We start from the raw sequence: 10,225 nt of genomic DNA, 5'->3' as shown, positions 1-10,225 counted from the left end.
GACCCTGTAGCCCTTGGCACGTTCTTTCCAAATTCCTGCGGCTTTAGGGGCTGTCCATAAACCACGTGGTCATAAGGGGGGGGGGGTGTGGTGTTCGGCCAATAACCATTTTGTATGGATAAATAAAATTTTTTGTATGGACTAATGACCACGCGGGGGGGGGGGGTTTGAAAAGTCCCAAAAAAATGACCACGTGGTTTATGGACAGCCCTTACCGCCTATATGAGCCCTAGAGCACGAATATACGGGCGCAAAAAGTTGCCTACCAGAACCACCCATCGCATCGACTACGCGCGTACACACCTCGAAAAAGGAACAGCTGCAAAAACAAACAAACACTCTTCCTTCGTGCTCTTTGACCCAGTGCCGGCATTGTCCCGATGGCGATGCCGTTGTTGATGCTGCTGCTGCCGGATCGGAGTGGGTGGTGTTACTGGTGGGTGGATAAATATCCTGCTGTAAGCCATGTGCCGTCGCTGAAGTGTTGCCAGACCTTCGCCCGTATTCCGAAGTGCGCAGAATCACCACCGGATGCCGTTCGGCTTCGTCCCATATGATAGAACGCTGGCTGTAAGATGCGACAGTTTCTCTCGTGCGGTAGGTCCAGCAGTTCGGCGGGAGACTTTGAACGTTACAGGACCCACAAGGACGATTGCGCTCCGTTGTTGCGTTGGTTGAGTTTCGGTCAGCTCACGCGTTGTGTTTTCTGATGGTTGATTTTTCCTCGCTTTTCAATGCTGGTGTTCCGGAGCTCGCACGTGTAAATAAAGAGAAGAACCTCGTTGTGCGGCGGTGTGGTTTGGTTCACCGGTGTGGGGCAGCGATGGTGACAGATGAAAAGCGGATCTTGACATGAATGATGATGATATGATTATGGAATTGTTGACATAGATTTTATTCCGTTAGCCAGTGGGAGTGAGTGGTTTTGGGCGCCAGCCAGAAGTGGAAAAATAGAGCCGTTGGTGGTGGTTCCTGTAAGAAGCGAATTTCAACGGACGTGCGGAAATGTGATTCCACGCGAAGCGAGTTGGTGCTGGGTCCTTTTTATGAAAAATCGTTCCCAACTGGTGCTTACTGCCTATTATACCGTGGTGGGAGTGTTGTGGAAATGTACCCCGTGTCACTTTGACATATGTGAAATGTTCCGTGGGCACATGTGGGCCAGCGAGAAAAATCGTTGCGCTTCGCAGCCTACCGAAATGGGTACTCATTAAGGGGTTGCGTCGCAGTAGCAGCAGCAGAGGTACCTACCGTCAAACAAGACCGTGATTAATGTGTCGGAAAAAGGTTTCCGGAAGCAGTTGCGAGAGGATTGAGCAAAAATTGCTGCTTGAAAGAACGGAAGTGTGTAGTGCCATTTGTTAGCACCACACTGCCAGCAGCGCGAAAAAGTATAGTGCGAAGGAGGAGGAAAGCCGTATCTGCAGGATCGAGTGCTATTTGGGCGGAATACTAGTGCACCGGGAAAGTTCATTGGTAATTTCTGGAGCGGAATATAAATGGCACACTGTACACACTGCTGCAGTTAGAATAATATTGGTAAGTCGATTACCCTACATATGTAAGTTGTATATTTTTTCTTGGCATTTTGAAACAGAAAAAGCACCTAACCCAACCCTAATCCAAAATAATAAACAGACCAAACAAGTCAAACAATTGCTTGTTTTGATAAGGATGGAATTGGAAGCATCATACTATTAAAAGGAACCGATAATCGAAATACAAAGCAAAAGATCCTTATGGTAATAATAAAGAATCAAAGTATTCGAATTTGCCTAGAAATTGTAGTATACTTATATGTAAAAAATCCTTAACTGAGTATGTATCTCATTCTTGTTGGTATACCTCCAATGTACATCAACACTAGGTGGCACACAATGTTTGTTCCTTTTTTTATCGTTATTGACGATAATTTTAACCCAGGGCTAAGCTCATCTCGGGACCCACGTTTTACTTCCCTTCCGAAAGAAGAACTCACACTGTGTGAGTCTGTCGGGAGTGGGATTCGATCCCAGGTCCTCGACGTGATAGTCAAGTGTTCTAACCATTACACCAGGTCCGCTCCTCATGTTTGTTCCTATCATAGAGTTATAAAAGTGTGCAGTTAGATTGAGGTTAACCCATATCTGCCCAGCGTCCTATTTATAGGACAATACTTTTGAAGTGAATTTTGCAATTGAGTCAATTTCGTCTTGAAAAGTCTTCGGAGGAGTTGTTATGAAGGTACATGGTGGACAAATAACTTTAGAATTGACTTACTAGGTCCCGTGAACGTTTCTGCACATATTACATATGGCCGCAGTTTGTGGATGCAATTTCAAATGTGAGGTAAATTTATTTTCCTGGAATTTCTACTGTGGTTTAAAATTTGAAGTTGGCGGAGTTGTTCATGTGGTTGTAAACCATGCATTCAACTCTATCAAGAATTGCCCTATCAAGATGGTACTGTAGCCTAATTGATTTAATTTGATTTTATTTCTGCCTGTATTTCAGCAATATGTTGTTTGAATGATTTCTTACTAATAAAGAAATCATTCAAACAACATATTGCTGCTAATATCTCAACTCAGTGAAGGCCTTCACTATAATTACTCATTCCTCCCGATAATTTTCCAAGGAATTCTTCTAGAATTCCTACCAGATTTTATCTTGTAATTCTTCCCGAGAATCTTGTAGGGCTTTCTTCCACGATTTCTCCTGGAATTCCTTCCGGGATCTTACTTCGATCCCTTTAAGTATTCTTCTACGAATCCCTCCTGAGTTCTTTCAGGGACAGCTCTCGGTATTTACAAAGGAATTCTTCCCGAAATTTGCTCAAGGATTCCGTCAGAAATCTTTCAGGGATTGCTCCTGATAACCTTCAGAGATTTCTTCCGGCATTTCTACAAATTGTCTAATGAAATATTCCAGGGATTGTTTACGAAATTTGTACTGAAATTTCTCCCGGAGTTTCTACAGTGATTTTCCGTGGAATTCCTTTTAGGGAAAATATTTCTTTGATCCTACTTCTTCTAGGGATTTCATCTGGATTTTTTTCAGAGATTCCTCCTGGATTTTTCTTCTTTTGGAATTTCTGTAGGAATCCCTGTCGAGATTCATTTTTTCATTTATTTAGTATTACATCAAATTCAAGATAAAACTGAATCAACAATATTTCTCCATAATACACGGTTCGTGGCTGCCGCTCTCCATCCTCGGTCGCGCCCGATGCTCGCCAAGTTACGATCCACCTGGTCCGCCCATCGTGCTCTTTGCGCTCCACGCCTTCTTGTTCCAACCGGATCAGTTGCAAACACCAGCTTTGCAGGGTTGTTGTCCGGCATTCTTGTAACATGCCCTGCCTACCGTATCCTTCCGGCTTTGGCCACCTTCTGGATGCTGGGTTCGCCGTAAAGTGCAGCGAGCTCGTGGTTCATCATCCGAGTGCTTGCAGGTCCTCCCCGAGCATGGTTCATGTCTCGTGCCCGTAGAGGATTACCGGTCTTATTAGCGTTTTGTACATGGTGCATTTGGTGCGTGGGTGAATCTTTTTCGACCGCAGTTTCTTCTGGAGCCCGTAGTAGGCCCGACTTCCGCTGATGATGCGCCTCCGAATTTCACGGCTCACGTTGTTGTCAGCCGTCAGTAAGGATCCGAGGTAGATGAATTCCTCCACCACCTCGAAAGTATCCCCGTCTATCGTAACATTACTACGTAGACGGATCCGGTCGTTTTCGGTTCCACCTACCAGCATGTACTTTGTTTTTGAGGCATTCACCACCAGTCCGACCTTTGCTGCTTCGCGTTTCAGGCTGGTGTACAGCTCTGCCACCGTTCCAAATGTTCTGGCAATAATGTCCATGTCGTCCGCAAAGCTCACAAATTGTCCGGATTTTGTGAAAATCGTTCCCCGGCTGTTGAGCCCGGCTCATCGCATCACACCTTCCAGACCGATGCTGAATAGTAGGCATGAGAATCCATCACCTTGTCGCAGTCCCCGGCGAGATTCGAATGAACTGAATAGATCACCCGAAACTCTTACGCAGTTTTGCACACCGGCCATCGTTGCTTTAATCCGTCTAGTCAGCTTCCCAGGAAAACCGTTTTCGTCCATGATTCTCCATAGCTCTGCGCGGTCGATACTGTCGTATGCCGCTTTGAAGTCGATGAACAGGTGATGCGTTGGGACCTGGTATTCACGGCATTTCTGGAGGATTTGCCGTACGGTAAAGATCTGGTCCGTTGTCAACCGGCCGTCAATGAAGCTGGCTTGATAACTTCCCACGAACACATTTGTTTTAGGTGACAGACGACGGAAGATGATCTGGGATAGCACTTTGTAGGCAGCATTCAAAATAGTGATCGCCCTGAAGTTCTCACATTCCAAATGGTCGCCTTTCTTGTGAATGGGGCAGATTACCCCTTCCTTTTACTCCTCCGGTAGCTGTTCGGTCTCCCAGATCCTGACTATCAGCCGATGCAGACAGGTGGCCAACTTTTCTGGGCCCATCTTGACGAGTCCAGCTGCGATACCATCCTTACCAGCTGCCTTTCGAGATTCTTTCATAGATTAATCTAGCGATTCCTTTAGACATTTCTTTCTGGATGCTTTCAGGGATGATTCCTGGCATTCCATCGGAGATTTCTCGTTAGATTCCTTCATTATTACTTACCGGATTTCTTTAGGGATTTCTTTCTCGGAGATTTCTCCAGACATTTATTATGGATTTCTTCCAGATTCTTCTAAGGTTTTCTCCTTCAGTTATTTTCAGGAATTTCTTTCGAGCTTTTCCAGGATTCCTTTTAGAGTTTCTCCTAGGCTTCTTTCACTGATACCTCCTGGGATTTTATCAATGCTTTCGGGTTTTCTTTAGGGATTCCTTCCAAGATTCATTCGAGATGTTTTATTCAGGATTCTTTTAGAGATTTATTCGTGATTTTTTAATGGTTTCCCCCGGGATTCTTTTAAGGATTTCTCCAGGAATTCTTTCCAGCATTTTTCCTAGCATTAAGCTAAGGATTCTTCAATTTCCCGCAGAGTTTTTTTCAAGATTCTTCCCGGCTGTCCAAGGGCTGAAAGTCTCAATAATAAAGACAAATCAATCAATCGTCCCGGGTGTTCTTTTGGAATGTCTCCTAGTTTTCCTGTGATTTTTTGTGTTTTTTATAAGAATCCCTTTTGGGTTTCCTTCAGAAAACTCTTCCAGGATTCCTTCTGGGCTGTTTTCCGGCAGTCCATGCGGAATTCCTTTAAGGATTTCTTCAACAGATTATTCCCGAGATTTCATCAGAGGCTCCTTTAAAATTCTTCCAGGATATTTTTTTGAGTTTTTCCCAAAATTCCTTCAGAATGATTTATTCTTTGAGTTTTTGCCTTTCTCGTACACTAAGTGTACTGGAAAGGCTATAAGTTCACTCCAAAAATGACTTTTTGATAGAAGGACCGGAGAGTCAAGTCACATATACCAATCAACTCAGCTCGACGAATTGAGGTGATGTCTGTGTGTGTGTATGTGTGTGTGTGTATGTGTGTATGTGTGTATGTGTACAAAAAAAACTCACATCACTTTTTGGCAGTAAACCTCAACCGATTTTATTGACCGACGGTTCATTCGACGCGGAATCTGGTCCCATTGTTTCCTATTAAAAATGGTTCGGATCGGTCCAGCCGTTCCGGAGTTATGGCCATTTAGGTGTTCCGGACCAGTACCCTTGGAAGGGGCCATACATAAAAATGTAACAAACATATACATGCGACACTTCAAACTGTGGCATTTTGGATAACCTGATGAACAGTTAGCAAGAAAACAGTCTCAGACCATATCTAAGCCGGTAGTGTTCCGGAACCGGTTCCGGGTGTCCCGCCGGAAGTGGCCAAATATAAAAGTGAACCAAATCCATGCATGCGACACATCAAATTGCGGCAATTTCGATAACCTGATGCACAGTTAGCAAGAAAACAGTCTCAGACCATATCTGAACCGGTTGTGTTCCGGAACCGGTTCCGGATGTCCCGCCGGAAGTGGCCATATATAAAAGTGAGCCAAATCCATGCATGCGACACATCAAACTGCGGCATTTTCGATAACCTGATGAGCAGTTAGCAAGAAAACAGCCTCAGACCATATCTGAACCGGTTGTGTTCCGGAACCGGTTCCGGATGTATCGCCGGAAGTGGCCAAATATAAAAGTGAATCAAATCCATGCATGCGACACATCAAACTGCGGCATTTTCGATAACCTGATCAGTAGTTAGCAAGAAAACAGTCTCAGACCTTATCTGAACCGGTAGTGACACCAAACCCATGCATGTGATAGCTCAAATCACGGCTTTTTAGGTACCGTCGTGCGGGGCTTCTTTATACACTTTTTCATGGTTTTTCAACTTTATGACATTATAACTCCCAGACTAGTGAATGAATTTCCGCAATTTTTATACACAATAATTGTGAGTATGTATGTAGGATGTATGCAAAATTTGAGCTAAATCCATCAATAAACAAAAAAGTTGTTCATACACCAATCGGACACATCTCATATAGAACCGGATGGGGGCTACTTTGGACATTTTTATCTATAACAAAACTGCATTTCAAATTCCAGGGTTATTTGGAAAACTACATTGTACCAATACTGTAGTATACTGTATCATACATAATTTCAATAAAAATATGCGTTTTAAGATGGTTCTGTGCTACCTTTGGTATTATGAGCAGCGTGATATTGCTATATAGATTGCCTGAAAAAAGGGACCATCAATCCTTTATTTGGGTGAAACGGTCATTTATAACGTATAACGATACAAATATTCGATTGTATATGCTACGTTGATACATTTTGAATGAATTGATCAACCCTTTGAAATTTATGAAATGTAGAAACAATGCCTACATACCAAATGTTCTGATACGTTATGTATATTATATTGGTTTATTCGATGTTTTTTCGCGTCCTGACAAGCAATAAACGGTCTGTTTGAAAAATAATTTCAACCAAATGAAGGGAAAACTATTGCTTTATAATAGTTCCTAAGACATCAAACAGATTTGAACCATATTTTGAATTCAAAAAATCCATATTCAAAAGTGTCCAAAGTAGCCCCGCATTTCAAAAGTAGCCCCGCACGACGGTAACATGGTGAACAGTTGCAAGAAAATAGACGCAAGCCATATCAATGTATTACGGAACCGTTTACGGGTGTCCCACCAGAAATGGTCAAATGTAAAAGAGAACCAATACATGCGACATATCCAATGACTTATACAGTAACAAGATAAACGGTTAATCAACAAATAATCTCAGACCATATTTGGGAAAACCGGTAGTGTTCTAGAACTGGTGACAAGACGAGTAACGCGTCGGAAGTGGTAAAATATAGAAGAGAACTGAACCATAGCGGTTTTTTTTGATAATCTGATGAACGGTCAACAAGAAAATAGTCTCAGGCCACATCTAGAACTTGTAATAATATTTCGGAATCGGTTGCGGGTGTTCCATCGGAAGTGATTTGATAGAAGTGAACCAAAATCACGCATGCGATACATAAAATCGCGACTTTTTCAAAAAATTTCCGAACGGTTAGCAAGAAAATAGCCTCAGATCACATTAAATTTTGGCTTCAGGTAACCCGATGAACAGTTGACAAAAACATAGTCTCAGATCATATTTGAGACAACCAGAATCGGTTGCAGGTGTCCCACCGGAAGTGGTCAAACGCAAAATTTAACAAAACCCATGCAAGCTGCACATTAAATAGTGGAATTATAAAGGTGAACAAAATATATGTCAAAGCGATAAATCAAACTGTGGCTTTTTGATAGCATGTAAACGTTGGGTAAGATTATAAGATTATATATGCAAGAGAACAAAATATAATTTAATCGCATCAACACCTTATAAAGTTGTTTAATCTTCAATCTCGTTATGCTTCTAAAATTACTGCTCACAATTTGGGTGCGGCTGGTTGAGCCGTCACTTTTCTTATTGCGATTGAAATTTGAATGGAAATGAAATTCAAGTATTTGATTGCATTTTTCTCGTAGGAAGGTCAAATTTTACATGAACCATGTTACCAATGATAATAAAATATAGCCTAAAGTGTGCTGAAATAAACATTGGCGAAGATCACAAAGTGATCTGTGATTGTGAATAAAGTTAACCTTCTTCATGCATTAGCTGACACTCACCCCGCTGCCGTACTGGGTGGAATGCGGTCATAATGACCCCAATACACGACTAGGGTTAAGGTGATCAAGCAGTAAACTAAGAGGTCTGATATTTTTCAGCTCTGTTTTGCTGTTGAACATAACATCAGAATATGTATCATCAATAAGTTTCGAAAATCGATGATGGTTTTATTAAAATTGTTGCTTTTCTATATGAAGTGTTTTCAGGATTCAGGAACATTTTGGCTAACGTCGACGAAAAGTTCATGAGTACAGATTCGACGAGAAAGGCACTATCACCACTAGGTGGATTAATCTGGTTTTTTTTCTTATTTTTTGTTGTATTCTGTTCTAATTCTCATTTTTTTTTCAAAGATTCTTCCTGGGATTCTTATCGAGATTGCTCCCAGGATTGCTTCCGGACTTTTTTCAAGTATTTAATTATGGAATCCCTTCTGGGTTTGCTTCTGGATTTTTTCAAATGTTTAGAAATTTTTTCCACGATTCCAACATCGAATTTCTCTCAGAACACCTTCTAGATTTTCTTCCAAAATTGTTCCAGGGAATCCTTCTAAGTTTTTTCTAATGGTTTCTCCAGGAATTCTCTTGTTGAGATATGATTTTCCGAAATTTCAATGTAATTGGCTGATATGTCAACCATTGCCTTCAGGATGTCGATCATCACATGGGTGTGCTTTGTGCTTTGTGAATTTTTCGAATTCTATCAGAAATTCCTCCAGAGATTTTTTTTGGAAGTTCTTCAGGAGTTTCTCAAAAACTATTCCATTTTCCAGCTATTCCTGAATTACTAATGGGTTTTTCCAGGAATTCCTCTAGAAACATCTCGAGAATTTCTTGTTGGAATTCTTCCAGAGGTTTCCCAAGGAACTGCTTAAAAAAAGTTGTTTTGGCAGCTCCATACAGTTTCTTGCTGGATTACATCTATAATTTCTAGCAGGAATTCCTCCAGACATTTCGACAGGAATTTCTTCCCATATTCTTTCAGAGATTATTGATAAAATCCTACACTTTCTCCTGGAAGTCTTGCCACATTTTCTACCCGAGCACCAAACATGTCATATAAAAGTTACAACAGCGCAAGTTTTGGTTGTATAGAAGTAAGCTTAACGTAATTTCATCATTGTGTTAGAATTACGTTATATTAACTTCAAAGCAGTTTTTCCAGAAATTCTTTCTAAGGATTTCTCCAAAAAGTTCTCCAAGTTTCTCCAACCACTGCAAAATTAATTTGAGAATGTATGCAGACATTTCTGCAGGTATTTCAGACATACTTACCTTACCGATCATGCTAAGGCCGGGGTTGCCTCTACTGTACATAGTAGCCGTCTCAGACATATTACCGGTGATTCTTCAGGATTTTTACATAGCATTGTTTCTTGGCACTTCTCAAGAGTGTTTTCCAGTAATATTTCCAGGATTATCTGGAGAGGGTTCTTCAGTTGTTTGAGATATATGTTAAGAGATTCCTTAAAAAACCCCTCTCGTTGAGAAATATCCTCACTGATTCCTTGACGGATTTTTCTAGGGCTTTGGTTTTCAAAAAGTCATCAGACTTCCTCTTATATCTTAAGAATTAGAACAACAAACTCTTCGAAGTATTTCTCCTGAAGAATCGTCAGGAATTCTTTCAGAAACTCCTTAAAGATCTTCGTTAGAAATCTTTTCAGGGATTTTTCGTCGGAAACTACCCCATAAATTAATTTAGAAATCTTCACAGAAAATCTTTAATGTCTCCAGGTTTTCCTTGTCATTATTTTCAGAATTTCTTCAGTGATATGTGGGGGAATTCCTCCAAGTATTTCCCCCAAGGATTATTCCAATTTCTAGAAGAGCTGCTGCTAAAACCTGTGCAACTACTGGAAGCATTGCTGGAAAATTTCTGGAAAAATCTCCGGAGGAATCTTTGAAGAAGTCACAGTAGATATCTCTAACGGAAGCATAGGTAAAATCTTAGAAATTTCTCAAGGAATTCTTGGAAGGGTTATTGAAGTAATTCCCTTAATACTAAAGAAAAAAAACCCGGAAGAACTTTTGTGAAAATCTCACACCAAAATTTTCTT

At 41.2% G+C, this 10,225-nt stretch overlaps 1 protein-coding gene across 1 annotated transcript in view; it reads left to right on the top strand.

Annotated features, from left to right (window-relative positions):
- Positions 1–246: 246 nt before the first annotated feature.
- The window catches only part of LOC115269977 (uncharacterized), a 617,722-nt gene continuing 607,743 nt past the window's right edge, over positions 247–10,225 (top strand). Inside the window, exon 1 of the mRNA XM_062853057.1 lies at positions 247–1,539. The gene's annotated coding sequence lies outside the window, so the exon portion shown is untranslated. The remainder of the gene's footprint in view (positions 1,540–10,225) is intronic.

The sequence above is a fragment of the Aedes albopictus genome, chromosome 2 (assembly GCF_035046485.1).
Source record: "Aedes albopictus strain Foshan chromosome 2, AalbF5, whole genome shotgun sequence".
In the NCBI taxonomy this organism is placed as follows: Eukaryota; Metazoa; Arthropoda; class Insecta; order Diptera; family Culicidae; genus Aedes; species Aedes albopictus.
Note: the sequence above shows the minus strand (reverse complement) of the source record. Positions and strands in the feature narration are given on the sequence as shown.